Genomic DNA, 18352 nt, shown 5'->3' with positions numbered 1-18352 from the left:
AACAAGATTAAAAACTGTTTTGATCATGGTTTGCCAACATTACACATTAGAGTTCTAAATACATTAGCTCCTAAGTCTTTAGAACCTAACAAACTTCCCCTTTGGCAATCCGTGACAAAACACAACTTAAAAGCTCAAAGTTTACAAAGAAAAGCCCTTTACAAAAAAATGCCCATTATAACAAATCTAATCCTAACTACTATCCATCGGTTGCAAGTGTAGACAGCAGCTCAATTGAATCAACTTGTATATTTCCTAAAATACTAAACAAAACGCATAAACGCATGTGTGGAAAATACAAGTAAACAAAATAAATTCTTGATATCACTCAACACAAAATAAAGACATATATCAATAAATAACTCATAAATATAAATCAATAAGCAGTGAAACAAGAAACATATAAAACAATAAATGTATCTCCCCCTAACATGAATAGCCCAACAAAAATACATCAAGAGCTAAAAAAGGTAAATACAAAGTGAAGCACCTAGATACAATCTAATCTCCACAAGCTCCAACAAACAAAGATCTCTCCCCCTGAGAACAAAAACCTCTACAAGTGTCCCAAATGTACTAAATGTACTCCCCCTTTTTGTGACAGAATGCCGAAGGGCAATCAAAATCCATCATCAAAAGGAGGTGGCGGTGAGGATCGTCGAAACTGTGCCAACTTTGCTCGTAAGGCACGGATCTCATTGAGCACGTCCACCAGAATCTGTCCATGAGCTGCCTGAACGGTCAAGACATGATCCAACGTATGTCGAATGTCTAAATCATCTAAAGTAGTCGGTGGTGGAACATCAGCATCAACAGTAGTAGCACTAGACGCCTCAGCCGTAGTAGCACCTGTAGAAGAGGGAGAAGGGGGTACAACACCAGAAGACTCACCTCTAGGACGTGTAGAGCCAACTCTCAAGTGAGCAGCCCTCTGCCTAAGGAAGGTGGCACCTATGGGAGCTATAACATGTACGGGTTCACCAGCAAGGAAGTCAACTAAACCGAGAAACAACAAAATCCTATGAATGAAAATAGGATGAATAAGAGCATAAGTGACGGCTAAACTCCTATGAACTTCGTTCAAAGAACGAAGAAACAGATGAGGAAAACTAATAGACGCACCAGAAACAAAGGCATACAAAAACACATATCACTCAAGAGGGATGGTGTGCAGATGAGAAATAGGCCACAAAGAATGACACGCTATCCTAAAGAAAAGATAGGTAGTCTCAGTAAGCTCAGTGGATGTGATCCGAGGATCAGAACCCCACTGGATAGAAGACCCAGTGATGTATGACATAACATCATCAAGGGTTGGAGACTCCTCATAAGGATAGATAGGCTCCTAGGGGTAATGGTGAACTCAACACCCCATATTTAACTCCGAATAAGGGTGTTGGAATCATAGATATGGCAAGAGAGGTTCGAGAAGAACTCTCTAATCAGGGCGGTCGAGGGTAGATGATCTACCTCCAACAGAGACAACCAGCCTCTACTCTCAAAGTTTGCCCTAATGGCAGGATCAAGCTCATCTAACACAACAGAACGCTCAGCCCATATCTTTCTCTTAATGTTCAGCTTCTCAAAAACCTCTCTGCTTTTGTCATTCCGAAACAACTCACTCCTAGAGGGAGACTCAAAGGAAGTGGAGGGTATCCTATGGGCTCTAGTCTTCCTAGGTATGGTGCTAGGATAAGGACAAAGACACAAAGCAGAACCAAAAAAAAAAAAAAAAAAAAAAAAAAAACCAAGGGCAGACTGTAAGTTAGCACAAAAAAATCATAGAATAAAAATCTATATGATGCATGAACAGTTAAATGTCATGATGCATGCTCTAATGCAGTGAAATTAAGTTCAATTTAAGTTCAAATTCACAAATTTGGCTTGAGCATAGAGTTTCTAACAAAAACCCCAAAAATTTTAGAGAACCACTTGTTCAATTTAAAAAAAAAAAAAAAAATTGATCAATTGATCATCACACATAATAGAATACAGTTTATAATGATCAAATACATCAAGCCAACAAGCCAATTTTATCAATTTTGACCTAATTGAACAAAATCTCCAATTTGGATACATACAAGCCCTAGAAATTTCAATTTCTCAAAATTCAACAAATTGATCAAATTAAACCATCAAGATCAAGTTCATAACATCCAAGAACAAAAACCCATTGATCAATTTCAGAAAATTTGGCTTGAATCATCAAAAATCTCAATTTTGCATAGGTCCGAAAATTTACCCATAAATCATGAATTAATGCATGAAACATGAAATAAAATGCAAAAGGAAGGATAAAAAGGACATATCAGCCTTGGGAAAGGAAAACCTTGCAAAAAGAACTGAGGAAAACGACAAAAAATTGATGGTAAGCCTTGTCTGATTCGGAGAGAGAGAGAGAAAAGTTTGAAAAACTTTTGAAAAGTGAGTTTGAACAAGTCAAACTCAGTTTAAAAAAAAAAACTTGATTCACGATTTTCGATTGATCGAAACAGACAGAGGCTTCCTTAAATTTTTAAAAACAATTTCGATTGATCGAAAAACAGTTTCGATTAATCAAAACAGACAGAGGCTCACTAAATTTTTGAAAAAACAAGTTTTTTGGAAAAAAAAAAAAAAAAAAAAAAAAAACAAAACAAAACAAAACAAAACACATTTTAGAAAACACCTCAAAGCAGTGAAATTGATGAACAAAATGCATGAGTATGTGATGAATTGTTTTTCAAAAACAACAGTTTTAAACCCAGTTTTCCCAAAATTAAGATTTTCAAACATTCTCCATAAATTCTCAAGCATCAAATCGGTTTTGCATAAAAACTCAAAGTAGTTGCAAACTTGGTTGGTCAGACCAAACACACACAATAACATGTACAATGTTTAGCAAAGAGTAACTTGTGTAGTGTGTGCAACTAGTAAAAACTTGAGATACATGTGAGGTGATATGTGAATAGTAATCAACCACAAGGTCTACAAAATTCATCACATAGGATTTGAAAGAGACTATCACCTAAAGAATTACATCATATAGCTCCCACATCTCCTAGATCATAAGCTTGCAATCATGTAAGTTTCTTGATTTTGCCTCATATTGTACACACAAATTTTAATTGTTCAGAAATTTATTAAAAAGTCGTGATAATATACACACTAATTTTATTTATTTGATTTAGCTTTAAGTCCAATAATGTACACACCAATTTTAACATTTAAACCGAGGCTACACCTTATGTTCTTTTTGTGCATGTGCTACACTTTCTTGAGCACAAAATCTTACGATATGCACTAAGGTGTTCATGATTGGCTAGTAAACAGTGGTGAGATGGTTATTTATGTCTTTTTCAAAAGGTTCAAGTCCAACAGTCAAAGACATGTGACTTCAAGATCAAGACAAAGTGATCAAAAACTATAAACATCTCCCACACAACATGCACTACAAAGCTCAAACTAGTAAAGTGCAATAAATAAGCTCATCCAAGCTAAACAAGGTACATAGACATGTTATGTAAAGATAAAGTGGCCAACCTTGATTTCAAATCCATGATGTGTAATACAAAACACATAAAAATCTTTTTGGTTTAAAAATTTTATGACCAAAACTAAAAAGCACACATTATGCTAAATGAACAATGCAAATGCAATGCAAGATAGTGCTTAACTAAGCTATAGAGGATACACAAACAAGAAATATCAATTTCTTAATTAACCCATGAGTACATGTACAAACTAGTACATACTCATACCAAATTATAAATAGCTTAGCATTTATATAACACATACTATTTAAGTTTCTCTACAATGTCAAGCATGTTCTAAATCAAGAGAGATATCATAATTCATGTAATCCTCAAGAAAAATAAAACAAGACTCAAAATAAAATATTTTTGTTTTTTTGAAAATTTTTCAATGTTTTTTGGATTTTTTTTATTTAAAAAAAAAAACTTAAAAAACAAAACAACCAAAAATAAAAACAAAAACAAAACATGTCCATAAACAATTGAAAGAATTAAATTAGGGACAAATAAACAACACTCACCTTAAAGAATCTTTTCTCACCCATATAGCACGAGTCTTTGGCTTTGTAGGTGAAAATCCATGTGAAGCAGAGTGTATTTGAGGGATTACACCAATCTTCTGAGAAAAACTGAAATCCTGCAAATTCCTTTCACAAGCCAACAAGCTCAAATTTTTCAAAAGAATATGAAACAATTTATACGGACTTATGGCAGGAGAAATATCATCACAAATCCTAGACTGAAGCATAGAATGCTTAAATTTCAGTTTATGACAATTAGGACGAATGTGACCGGAGACACCATAAAAGTGACAAACAAGAACAAATTTAGGAATATCAGTATTCTTAACAACAAATTTAATCTCAGATTTCGATTTTTGCCTTAACAAAGAACAATTTGGTCTAATATGACCAACAACACCACAAAGGTGACAGGTAGGCACAAAAACATATTTATTATGCTCTCTAACAGTAGGTTTAGACTTAGGTTTAGAAACTTCAACGTCTACATCAGAACTTTTACCTTTGTCTAACCTAGCAAGATAAGCCTTTTCTTTATTATTCCTCTTAAAAGGAGGGATATAAACTTTCTCAATTTTAGGTTTAAGAGAAACAGAAACACTTATGTTATCAACAGCAGGCTTGGTACTCTTGTTCCAAGCTTTTCATCTTCTCATCTTGAGAGGAAATTTGATTTCTCAAAAATTCATTCTTTTTATTTGATTCATCTAATCTAACAATCAATTCATCTTTTTCAAGATTAGCCAATTTTAACTCTTCCTTGAATTTCTTAGCAATTTTCATATATTTCAATAATTCCTTATGAAAAGTTTCACAGGCATCAATAAAATCAACAGAAGCATGAGCAGAAACATGACCAGAAAGACACTTCAAATTATTCATGACAATAGGGGTCAAGGATTAGTTGTTAGATCAAAAGATCTAAAACAAAAGAGCTACCCGCTTTGATACCACTTGTTTGTTTTTAGACCCCTTAAAACACAATTGGATTAACCTAGTTAATTAGCCAAGTTATTTACTTAGTCCAAATTCCAAATTCCAAATCTATCACAATCAAACAAACATATCATGCGTAGCAGCGAAAATATAAATAACACAATGATATGATGACCCAGGAAACCACACCGGCAAAACCTGGGGAGGATTTAACCTAGCTATCCTCAAGGTAAACCTGAATCCACTATGAAAGAATCGAAGTTTTACAATAGGACTTACAACACTAACATCCTATTGCTACCCACCAGTAGAAACTTACTGACACAACCACATGCAAGCTCCGAGACCACGAACTCCTTCTTTCTTGGATTCTCCAGCAAGTACAAGCACACCCGCTTGTGTTTCTTTAAGCTTTTTAGTGCAGCAGCTGAATGATCATTAAGCTTTCAATAGAATCTCCTTCTTGATAATCCTAAGCATGTGTGAAGGCAACCACCTCTAGATCTCACAAGAGATTCACACACACAGCAAAATAGAGCTAACTCAAAAACGTGGCTAGGGTTTGCCTTTTATACTTAGGGCAAAACATAAAACCCAACACGTTTTAATAAGCTAGGGCTAAGTTGGAAAAATCTGCAGAAAAAACATTCTGCCCGAGATTCGATCGATCGAGCCTGTTCTTCGATCGATCGAGCCAGGCCGAAAGTCACTAATACTTCTACAGCCACTTGATTCCAACTGGTTCAAACTGCTGTCAAAGGGAAACGAAGGACCCAATAATAAGTTCTTCATTTTTAAGGTTACTATGGGACAGTTAAAGTGCGCAGGACCCAATTTTGACATTTTTTTTTCTCCTTTTTTCTAGTTAAAATAATTTTGTTGGCTTTATGGGTCAACCTAAGGAGTTGCTATAATGTGCAAGCATAGCATATTGGTGCTTGACAGTTGCTAGGGTTTGCCTTTTATACTTAGGGCAAAACATAAAACCCAACACGTTTTAATAAGCTAGGGCTAAGTTGGAAAAATCTGCAGAAAAAACATTCTGCCCGAGATTCGATCGATCGAGCCTGTTCTTCGATCGATCGAGCCAGGCCGAAAGTCACTAATACTTCTACAGCCACTTGATTCCAACTGGTTCAAACTGCTGTCAAAGGGAAACGAAGGACCCAATAATAAGTTCTTCATTTTTAAGGTTACTATGGGACAGTTAAAGTGCGCAGGACCCAATTTTGACATTTTTTTTTCTCCTTTTTTCTAGTTAAAATAATTTTGTTGGCTTTATGGGTCAACCTAAGGAGTTGCTATAATGTGCAAGCATAGCATATTGGTGCTTGACAGCCCAGCCTGTGGAACATCGCATTGTAAAACCTCTTATGCCTACTTGCAACATGTATAGAGGCCGGACTTTGCATCCTGCAAAAACTAAAATGCGTCTCTTCTTAACATAAATTGGTTCTAGAAGTAGTGGTTAGCATCTCAGTCTTAGCAAATTTCAAGTAAGAAAATAAATAAGTACCTTTAAAATTGGATACTTCTTACCCTCAAAAATTGGTTTTAAAATTGGATACTTCCTACCTTCCTAGAAAGATAGTTAAATGATGACTTTACCCATATGTTTGGATGGAGGGAAATGAGAGGAAGTAAGCAGAGGGGCAAGAAGAAAAGAATATAATATATTCTTATCATCTTCTGCTCTACTTTCCTCTCCTATTTCTCCATCTCCCCCATTCTATACATAGATGTGTTCTAGATTATGCTATGATAAACGCTTTAGTCAAGCTCAAGATTAAACCCAAAAAAAAAAAAAAAAAAAATTCAAGTTAATCTGATAGGATGGACAGTGGACACCGCATGCTCCAACTTTCTCCTCTTAGGGCTTCAGGAATGGCATATTATAGTTTATAGATAGCTATACATTTTGTGCTCAGTCTGTAGTATCTAAGGAGTAATGCTCTCAAGAAGTTGTTATTGTAATGATCCCCACTAGTTCTAGCTCAATTGTGTGAGTAAATGGTTAGGAGTTTGTCATTTCTACCTTCCTTTTTTTTTCTTCTTTTTTTCTTCTTCTTCTTCTTCTTCTTCTTCTTTTTTTTTTGTTTTTTTGTTTTTTTTTTGTTTTTTGTTTTTTTTGTTTTGTTTTGTAAATGCTAAAGGTATTATTATCAATGTGATGCAGCAATAAATGCAATTAGTACTACTTCAATAATACTAAAAATAAATGTATAAATTACTTTTTTTTTTAATGATTAGTAGCACGTCATTTTTGTAAGACGCATATTGAAAAAATTTTAGTTACCCAAGTATTACTAATTTTTTTTTGTACTTGATTAGCATTGTACAATATATTTGGTTACTTGAGATAATTTGTGGAAGAAGGCACATTGAATCGAACCAGGTTGAAGAGGAGAGTGAAGAGGATGATCTAATTCTTTCAAATTGGGTTCTAAGTTGTGTGATTTGTTAGAAGCTAGAGATGTACTTCAATGTAACTTGGGCATTAAATTAACCATTGATAACAGCATTTAAATCAAATTTTGATAATTTCATGATCAATTAAAACAAAATAAAATAAGAGAAAAGAAGAGGATGTTAAGGTCTGAATCTTTATAGTTACAACTTTTAAAATTTGTATTTTTGGGATGAACAATAATAGTAGTAATACACTAATACTAGTAGCCTAGTAGGAATCCAAAACTTTTGTCTTACGCGCCCTAAATGCTCAATTTCATTCTCCACCCACCATTTTCAAGTTATATATCCTTTTTTTCTCTCCTCTTCTCAACACTAGTGGAAGTCAATCTCAAATTCATGAAACCAACACGATCATCTTCCATCTACTTTAAAAGCTTTAGGTCCTGTTTTAATATTTCAATACTCCCTCATATTAACTTGTACGTACGCCAAAAAAAAAAAAAAAAAAACTCAACCCCAAATGGTATCTAAAGCTTCATCTTTTATTTGGATTCATTATCCATTTTATGACAATCAATGACAAAGGATATCATTATTGAATCTGATTTACTACACTATAATGTAAAATCTCATAGCTAATTGGTGCAGTTAGGCCAGTGTACAAGATTTGGAGGTCTTGTTTTAAGGACTGGATTACTATCAAAGAAATTAGTTGGCCGAAGTTCAAACCCACCACTCAAGGTTGGCATCATTGGAAAATCTTCCTGGCAAGGCACATGATGAAATCCAATGGTGTGCCATAATACTATGTCCTTGTTTTCAATTTTCCTATTCCTACATTCATATAACAAACAAACAAACAAAGTGAATTAGAAAACATTAGTCACAATTACCATAATCAACAATTACTTTCTTGTAAATTTCTAGCTAGCAAAGTTTAAAAGTATAACAGAGGATTTGTATTCATTATCTACTACCTGAGGCTCCAAATTGCTAAGGTATCATCTCCTTGACTTTGATCAACAAATAGTCCTCCTGCCCACATTATTATTAGTGAATGCTCCTCAAATTTGTGGATAATCATTGTACGACAAGAGAGGGCATGTTGTTGATCCTGGAATTAGACGGTAACCAAAATTGTTCCCAACTTTGGTTTTCTTATTAGGATTCACAACTACTAGCTCAGCTGGTTTCAAGCCAAACTGAATTCGGGCATTAGATTTAGTTTTAGCAGTTTCACTCACTACTGTCCAATAACTTTTTCTTGGTGAGCTATGGTTCGTTACTTTGATTGTTTCCAAATTGTTTTTGACAAAGGAATTATCTTCACCATCCACATCAAGGTCAAGATAGTACGTTAAGAAGTGGTCATGGTAGACATTGATAGTGTTTTCTACTAACAATGTCCCTTACACATTCTCTTTTACTTGATCTGTGTGAGTATATGCCACACCCTTCACCTCTAGAATTCTTGTTAGTCCAATTTGTTAAGATAATTTCAGAAATGCTCACAATAAGAGACAAAGAAATAAATAGGAAGACATACTATTAATTCATAGGAGCTTGCTATGTATACTGTCTCCTCATTTAGTACAAAAAATTTAAGTTTGATGAAAAATTGACAGTAAGTCTGAAGTCACAATAAATTTCACAATTGTTAACTTATTGTAATTATCGATTGTGATTGATGTACAATAAAAATTATGTTAGTGATAGTTCTAAGTGAAAGTAATATACTTATAATCAAAATTTGCTAGTTCAATAGTTGTAAAATTTGTTATGAGATTTATTGGTGTTTGTAGTGTTGTTGGAAAAATATTTCTTAAGTTGATAAGATACCCCCAATTTGATGGAGCCACTTGACTTGAATTCCCAATCAATAATGTAATCATAGTTGCCCACAGTTGCGACCATCCTCACCACTAGGCTCACATCTGGCCTAACTTCCGTAATCTGCAATACCATAAAATTGTCAACTAAAACTACTACTTGTTCAAACAATACAACAACAATCACAATAATATTACTTACAACTTCCCCGGGAATACCCGATTCAATGTGACGCCACATTATATTTCCAGCATGATTTTCAAATATGCAGAAGGGATTAGATATCTTCACTAGTGTACCATCGCTGGAAGCATAGTATGCATCTAAAAATACTGCATTGGCAGAGCAATCGACTAAGGGCTTAAGTGACACTGCAGATTGACCAAACCCAAATTCACCACTATCAAAAAAGGTTTTGTAGTACCATTCCTCTATTGGATCCATTTATGGCACAAACAACTCAGATATGAATCCTCTATACAAAACTTGGCGATATTTTTTCTTCTCAAGGTCATAAATTGATGCTAGAGAAATTATTGGACCAGCTCGTACGTCGAATCCTAGATGGAATTTCCAGTTGGCCCAACTAAATACAAAGAAAAATTGAGGCTTGTTAATTTTTTTAGGTTCAAGAACTTGTAGTCCTAGCCCAACCCTTTAAATTAGGCCAGGATTGCAATAAGTTTTGTAAAAACTTATACATAAAATTTCTAATATTTCTAATTTCACTCTAAGCCATAGATATAAAAGACTAAGAACAGTCATTTATGTAGCTATGTAGCAACTGAATGACATGTTTCCAACTAGCCCAAATGAGGTTGGCTGTGACCAGGTCAACTTCACAAGGTTTGGGCAAACATCCTCAGCATGTGGAGCCAAATATTGTGCTTTTTAACATAGACGTGCTATTCGATCGAGTCTAAGTCTAAACGTTTAATATCAAACCGAAAGGACTGCTACAATTTTTTTTTTTTTTTGATGGGAAATACGACTAAACTTTAGTAATCAGAAGAATTGACAAATACATCCTGGTTGAGAGCTTGTTCAAGAAAACAAGGGGTCTCTTCAACCCAAACAGATAAATCTGCAATGCCTAGAGCATGTCTAGCAAGTAAATGAGCTGGCTTATTTCCATTTCGACCAACATGAGCGAAATCTACATGACGGAAGCTATGAGCAACAGTAATGGAACTATAAACCAGAGCAGCAACAGATAATGGAGGCGGAGATAACTCCCTCAAAGCATTAACAAGAGACAACGAATCACCCTCAAGCGTGAAGTCCTGTATAGACATGTCTTTGGCGAATTTAAGGCCCAGCTCAACAGCCTTAGCTTCAACCTCCATGGCACCTAGAGGAGCATCAAGTTTTTTACTGCAGGCACCGATCATCTGACCCGCTGCATCTCTAATTAAAATCCCTTTCTGCTCTTTGAACACAGCACCATCTACATTAATTTTGTAGCGATTAGGAGAGGGAGGCGTCCATACCACTGCTGCAGCAGGCTGCTTCGAAACTGTATCCTCCCAACACGCCTGATACGCAACTAAATATTCCAATGCACCCTGTACTATGGCCTGTGCAGACTTCTTCGCACCGCCATGTCTGTGTTCGTTCCGGTTTGACCACAACGCCCAAGCTATCCCAATCAAATGTTCCACCCCACTGTGATCCCATTAAGCAATCATCACTACGTGCCACAGCAAGTCCATGAATGAACCGAAATGGTGTTCCACCGAACCCAGAAACAGAAAGGACGTGCGCCAAACTTCTCTAGCACGTTGACAGCGCCAAAATAAATGGCCTGAAGATTCGTCCTCCATCTGGCATTCGTCACAAACACTGTCCAGCAGCACCTTGCGCCTAACCAAATTCTCCTTTGTGGGTAAAACATCCTTGCAAGCCCTCCAAGCGAAATGGCGGATCTTGTGCGGGATATTACAACTCCACAAAAACTTCCAAAATCTTCTTAACTGACTGCCATTTGATAACTACCCACTGGCACAGTTGAGCTCATCTCCATGGCTAGCTTATATGCACTACGGACACTAAATATTCCATTGTGCGTTAAAGCCCAGACCTGCTTATCCTCTGGCAGATTCGCACTCAGAGCTATACTACAAATTAAATCCGCTTCATGAGGAAGGAAAGTTTGCCTCACCACCTCCTTTTTCCATGCACCTTCCTCTTCGTCAATAAGGGCTGCAACTTGAGAGTCCTCAGTAAGATTTGAGATTGGAGATACTACCTTGTAAGTTGAGGGAGAAGGCATCCATTTATCCTTCCAAATCATGATACTATGCCCATTCCCTACCTGCCACCTTATACCATTCCGGATAATCGCTTGAGCTGCCAAGATACTCCTCCAAGCAAATGACGGATTTTTTCCAAGATTAGCATCAACAAACTCACACCTCGGAAAATATTTGGCCTTAAATACCTTATACAATAAGGAATCATTACCAGTCTGGAGCCGCCAACCTTGTTTTGCCAACATGGCCAAATTAAATTGCTTCAGTTGCTTAAATCCCATACCCCCACAAGCCTTTGGGGCACAAAGTTTCTCCCAACTGATCCATGCCATTTTCCGTTCCTCCTTACATTGCCCCCACCAAAAATTCCTAATGATACTCGTCATCTCATCACAAAGGGAATCAGGAATTTTAAAGCAACTCATAGTGTACGTCGGAATAGCTTGGGCCACCGCTTTTATCAGAACTTCCTTTCCAGCTTTAGACAATAGCTTTTCCTTCCAACCAGCCAATTTCTTAGCCAGTTTTGTCTTGAATTCCTTGAAAGTATTCTTTTTATTTCTTCCCACCAAAGATGGGAGGCCCAGGTACTTTTCGTGCTGCTTAATCACTTGAGCCCCAAACCTCACCTTTATCTCCTCCTGGATCTCCTTTGCAATGTTAGGACTGAAAAACAGAGAAGTTTTAGTATGGTTCAACTGTTGGCCAGAGGCTTGCTCATACGTACTCAGTACTCTTTGGAGGGCTACACATTCATCAACAGTGGCTTTGCAAAAGATTAGACTGTCATCTGCAAAAAACAAATGAGATAGACAAGGGCCACCCCTACACACAGATACACCTTCCAACAAGCCATCAGCTGTAGCTTTTTTAATTAAAGCAGAAAGACCTTCAGCACAAATCAAAAATAAATATGGGGAAAGTGGATCACCTTGGCGAAGACCTCTGGAAGGAATAATATGGCCACTAGGTTTACCATTGACACGGACCGTATAAGTGACAGAAGAGATGCATTGCATCATCAAACTTCTCCATCTTGAGTGAAAACCCAATTTCTCCATTATCTTCTCTAAACATGCCCATTCCACCCTGTCATAGGCCTTGCTCATGTCTAGCTTAAGAGCCATCTCACCTTTAGCCCCTGATTTCTTCAAATTAATCTGGTGCATTGCCTCAAAAGCGACTAGAACATTATCAGTAATCAGTCTACCATTCACAAAAGCACTTTGGGTGTCATTGATAATAGATGGGAGGATTTTCTTAAGTCTGTTGGCAAGGGTTTTAGATGCCAGTTTGTAAATAACATTACAAAGACTGATTGGTCTATACTCCGTTACTCTTTTAGGAGAGGTAGTTTTAGGGACCAGAACAATATGGGTTTCATTAAATTTTGGCGGGGTAATGCCCAAATTTAGGAAATCCAATACTGTCTTAGTCACTACTCCACCTACAGTAGCCCAAAATTTTTGGAAAAAAAGAGGGGGCATACCATCCGGACCCGGGGCTTTTAAAGGATACATCTGCTTCAAGGCTTTGTGCACTTCACCTGCTTGGAATTCCTTCACCAGCATGGAATTCATTGATTGGGTGACTCTAGGTTGAACGGCCTCCATAATTTCAGTGAACTCTGATGGTGCTAAGGAAGTGAACAAATCAGAGTAGTAGTCAATAAACACCTTCTCAATCTCCCCTTGATCAACCCGCCACACATCTTTGGCATCTAACACCCCTTCAATTAAGTTCTTTTGGAACCTTGCTGAAGCCTTTGCATGAAAGAAACGGGTATTTCGGTCTCCCTCCCGAAACCAGTTTAGCCTTGCTCTCTGTTTCCACATTGTATCCTCCTTATCGAGCCAACAATTCAATTCCACTCTAGTATCTCGTAAGTCTTTAATAACTGTAGGTGATGACTCTTGCATCTCCAGCCATTCTAGACGTTTTTGTAAGCAAGCAATCTTCTTTCCCACATGCCCAAACTCATGCCCATTCCAAGCCTCCAATTTGTTTCTGCATGACTCCATGCAAGATAAGATAGGAAAATCCGAGGCCATGCACAACCCTTCCTCCCAAGCCTCTGTCACCACATTCTCACATCTCTCATCCTTCAACCACATCGACTCAAATCGAAAAATTTTCTTGTGTTTCAAGTGTTTTTTCTAAATCGTGTAATACTTTTACAAGGCAGCTTGTTTAGTACAACACAATTTCAACGTACCATGAAACTTCAATGATACATTTCCGCCTACAGTACTATGTAACCTAGGATTAGGTGAGCTATCTATAAAATAAATAAATAAATAAATAAAGCAAAAATTCTAAGACCACATAAAAATGCCACAATTTGTTTCACAACTATTCATGTAGCAGATTGTGAATGGTGAAAAAAAAAAATTAGTGGCTTCATGTGAAAATAATAGGCAATCAGTCACAATTTGACACGCATGCATGATAATTGTAGCATTTTGTGGTATTAGAATTATCCAAAATATAGTTTTACTTTTTTTTTTTTTTTTTTTTTTTAAAGGCAAAATATAGTTCTACTACCACATAAAAAGTCACAATTTTAATCACAATTAACTTATGATTATGATCTGCCATCTATTACTTTTGCAAGGAACTATAGCTCACATTCTGGAAGTGGTATATGTTGATTTCATTGCATGTGTCCCCCCCCCCCCTCCCCTCCCCTCCCCTCCCCTCTTTTCACATAAAGGTGGACCCCACCATCTATTACTTTTGTAAGGAACTATAGCTCACATTCTGGAAGTGGTATATGCTGTTTTCATTGCATGTGTCCCCCCCTTCACATGGAGGTGGACCCCACAATGTAGAGTCCACCCCATGTGAGGGGAGGACATGCAATAGAAATAACATGTATTTTCTCCGCATTCTGCTACTCATAAAATTGTGGCATTTTTATGTGGTTTCCATAGCCCCATCTTTTCAACATTAATATAAATGTTGGTCAATGTTAGTAGTCATTGTATAATCAGAGAGAGAGAGAGAGAGAGAGAGAGAGAGAGAGAGAGAGAGAGAGAGAGAGAGAGAGAGAGAGAGAGAGAGAGAGAGGTGTCAAACCTTGCCAAAGTGAATATTATACGAAACAAATAGACGTATGGCATTAATTTGCTTTGTCATGACTATTTTATAGATGTTATGGAGAGAGAGAGAAGTGTCAAACCTTGCCAAAGTGAATATTATACGAAACAAATAGACGTATGGCATTAATTTGCTTTGTCATGACTATTTTATAGATGTTATGCTTAATGCCTTTTGGAGCCTTATTGGCCGATGTATCTTCTCTTATTTGTTTTGCCACTTAATTAGCTGACGTTGAATAAAAATCTTAACCCTCACTTTTTTGTATTTTACTTTACACTTCACTAATTGTTAGTATGGAATGGTTAATTTTTTTAAAAAATTTATTTTAAACTTTAGTTACTTTAAAAGGAAAAAGTAAAATAAATATATTATAAGTTGTGATTAATAGAATGTAAAATAGAACATAAAAGGTGGCATTGATAATTTGTATTAAGCTCATATATTAGGTTTTCCTATAATAAGAAAGGCTCCTATATTGGGTGTTGTATCATCATTTTAGCTTCATTAATAATATTTTTGAATTATAAATAAAAAAGGGGTAAATTATAACTCACCCACATATGGTTTTGCTGAAATTTAAATTGCCTACCTATAGTTTAAAATTTGATACTTTACCCACCTAAGGTTTGACTGAAATTTAAGCTGTCTACATGTGATTTGAAATCCTATGATGCAAGTGTTCCGTTGGATTCTTTTTTATATTATTTGATCTTGTATTTTTTTTTTTTTTTTTTTTTTTGTATTTTGTGTTTTTGGAGGAGAGAAACATAAAATTGAAGCAAAATCACATATTTAGCCATGTTTTTAACAGATGTGGGTTAAAGAAGTCTGACTGAACTAATCTCTGGTTGATAAAGTGTCAAATTTAAAACCATAAGTAGGCAAATTAAATTTCGACTAAACCACAGGGGGATAAGTTGTAATTTCTCCATAAAAAAAATCTCAAAACATATTATAAACTCTTGTATGATGTATATGTAAAATGTATAAATTAATTATAGAAATAACTTAAGAGTTGTCTAATTTATAAACCCTAGGTTGAGTTGATTGTAATACAATATATCAATAATTAACAATGAGGTCTCTCCCAAAAAAAGAAAAAAGAAAAAATTCGGCGTCTGTCAAAGACTTTGAATAACGAAAAAAAATAAAAATTAACGGACTTAATTTCCTAGACCATGTAATATCTCTAACAAAGACATTTAAACAAAACAAAAAGAAGACTGACCTGACAGTGTGCCCGTCAATCTTAAACCCTGGCCCATCAGGTTGCACCAAGGCTGCACCATTTAAACGAGGACTAAAGGGTGGCTTTTGCTTTGATTCCCTGTACTCCGTTCCCTCAGCTTTTGGCACAGGCACAATAAGCCTATCATTGTATTCAACTATCTTCATCTCATCAAGATCAACCACCAACGTTATTCCCTCCACTGGTCTCACATACAAATTCACCGTTCCATCTATATGAAAACACAAAAGCTTCAACACCCTTTTGCTCTTCAACTCTCCAAACCACCCAATTGTATAAGTTGAGCAAACAACTTCAGACAAGTTTAAGCCTCTCTTCTTTATAGACTCGATAAAGGGTTCGTATGTTTGTGGCAATTCGACTGCAGCCACTTGTTCATCAAGGGTAAGCAAAGGATAGCCGTGTCCATGGTAAACTTTTATCAGAGACTATCGCATGGGTCGATAAGTCGACTATGATCTCGTGGGATTGTTTATCGAGACGTGCAATCGCAAAGGGGCGAGGTGGGGGTTTGGACTTGGGGTTTGATAGCCATGAGTGGATGGTTGGTTTGTCTGGCTCGTCCAAACCTATGTACTGGAAAATTATGTTAAGCTTTGAGCTGGGGTAGATTTTTTTGACTATGGTTCGGACCAAGGTGAACTCAGAAGGGGTTAGAGAGTCTAGAGGGTGGTGCTGGTGGCTTGAGACAAGTGAGAAGATGTAGAGGGATAGGAGTAGGAAAAGTATTAGTTTCAAAGTTGTAGCCATGGTTTTGTGTGGGAAGTTATTAAGCCTCTTTGGTCTTAAATAAGCATTTCGGAATGCCCAACGGCAATTTGTTTTAATTAACTTATTTAAGACCATTCAACGGTCATATTTTATCTCTTTAAGAGCATTAATATTGGTGCTAAAAAGATTATATTGCCATTTTTAATACCGCTAATTACAAAAATATGGCTACATTGGTGGAGCCAAAGCCAAATAATCTGGCTCTACAACTATAGTACACAACTATTTTTGGTTGTACACTATAGCTCATAGGTAAAAAAAAAAATTATATATATATATATATACACATTTTATTCACGTGTTCTCTTTTTCTCCTACTCGTGTTCACATGTTCACATTATGTAGATCATATTATTTATTGCAGTGGTTGTTGTTTATTGTAGTAAATATATTATTTTATTATGTTGAAAACTAAAATAAAATCACTGATATTGAGTATTTTGTAAAGTGATAAAGTAAAATAGATAAAGTAATTTTTTGAAGAGTCATATTGCTAAATTTATAACTCCACCAATGTGGATACTCTCAATTTATTTTTATTATTATTTTTTAGGGAATTGGTAACAATTTAAGTAAATGCAACATTTGCGTAAACTTCTCTTATGCCAATGAATAGATTTTAAAATTCATAAATAATCAATTTAACTTACTCTTATTATTTGCTTTTTTTTATGTGAAAGAATAGCTCCATGTAACTCTTGACTCTGAGTAGTCTTTTATTGGCCAAAGTTTTGTTACAACTTCACTCAATATCTTTGTATTGAATATGAATTTTAACAAATTCATCATTGGATTATATGTTTTTCTTATATCCTTTATGCTTACAAAATTTTCAGATTATCAAAGATTAATAGTTATATCATCAATTAAATGTTTAAATTTCAATTTTTTGCATAAAAATTAAGTTTATATATTTAATATTAAATAACATTTGATTTTAGTGGTGACTCTAGGAATTTTTTTTTTTCAATATGGTCATTAAGAAACTTAAATTAAACAAAATTTATTAAAAATAAAACTTGAATATATTAACATAAAAAAATCTCAAATATATAAAGTTTTACAATTTCTTTCTACAATTTTCTTCTACGAGTTTTTCATATTTGAAATTTATGTATAATAGGTTTCTCAAAAAAAAAAAAATTGTTGTATAATAGTTTCATTATTAATGTTATCAGTTACATCTTTTTCAATACACACGACAAAGTAATCATTAATTAAACTACTGGTCTCACATTCAATTACCAAAATCTTGCCTAAATAAGTAACAATATAAACAAAAAGCATCAAACTTTTTTATGATATGTTCCAACCAATATTTTGTATTCTTTAAACTAATCAGGATTAAATCAATGCAATGCTCCACTATTTTCTTTTTTAGGGAAATCATGGTTAAGAGATTGACAAGAACATCTTTGTAAATATACTCTATTTATTTTCTCCATATCATTAGGATGAAAATATGAGACCTTTTCTCATAGTTTAGGATTTGAAAGAAGATTATTCAAGTGCATACGAATTTGCTTAGAAGATGAATTTTGCAATAGAAGTTATTTCCTTATAAGAATTTTGTCAATAGTGCTAACAAAAGAATAAAGGGTAAACTATAAGTTTATTCAAAATATTCAATTTAGGTATTAAACCGTTACATTAATCATGTTCAATAAAGTATTACAACATTATTTTAGTGCATATATGTATATACAAGATGTATCACATAAATCCAATAAATTTAGCTAATAACTAAAGCAAACACTAACCAACTAG

General features: G+C 35.2%; 1 protein-coding gene and 1 pseudogene across 2 annotated transcripts in view; one reads left to right on the top strand and one right to left on the bottom strand.

The window, feature by feature from the left end:
* Window positions 1-18352, top strand: part of LOC126689388 (G-type lectin S-receptor-like serine/threonine-protein kinase LECRK3) — a 95620-nt gene that overhangs the window by 38961 nt on the left and 38307 nt on the right. The gene's annotated exons all lie outside the window — the stretch shown is intronic.
* Window positions 8017-16564, bottom strand: LOC126689391 (primary amine oxidase-like; annotated as a pseudogene).

The sequence above is a fragment of the Quercus robur genome, chromosome 6, assembly GCF_932294415.1.
Source record: "Quercus robur chromosome 6, dhQueRobu3.1, whole genome shotgun sequence".
Taxonomy (NCBI): domain Eukaryota; kingdom Viridiplantae; phylum Streptophyta; class Magnoliopsida; order Fagales; family Fagaceae; genus Quercus; species Quercus robur.
This window is presented reverse-complemented; position numbering and strand designations above follow the sequence as displayed.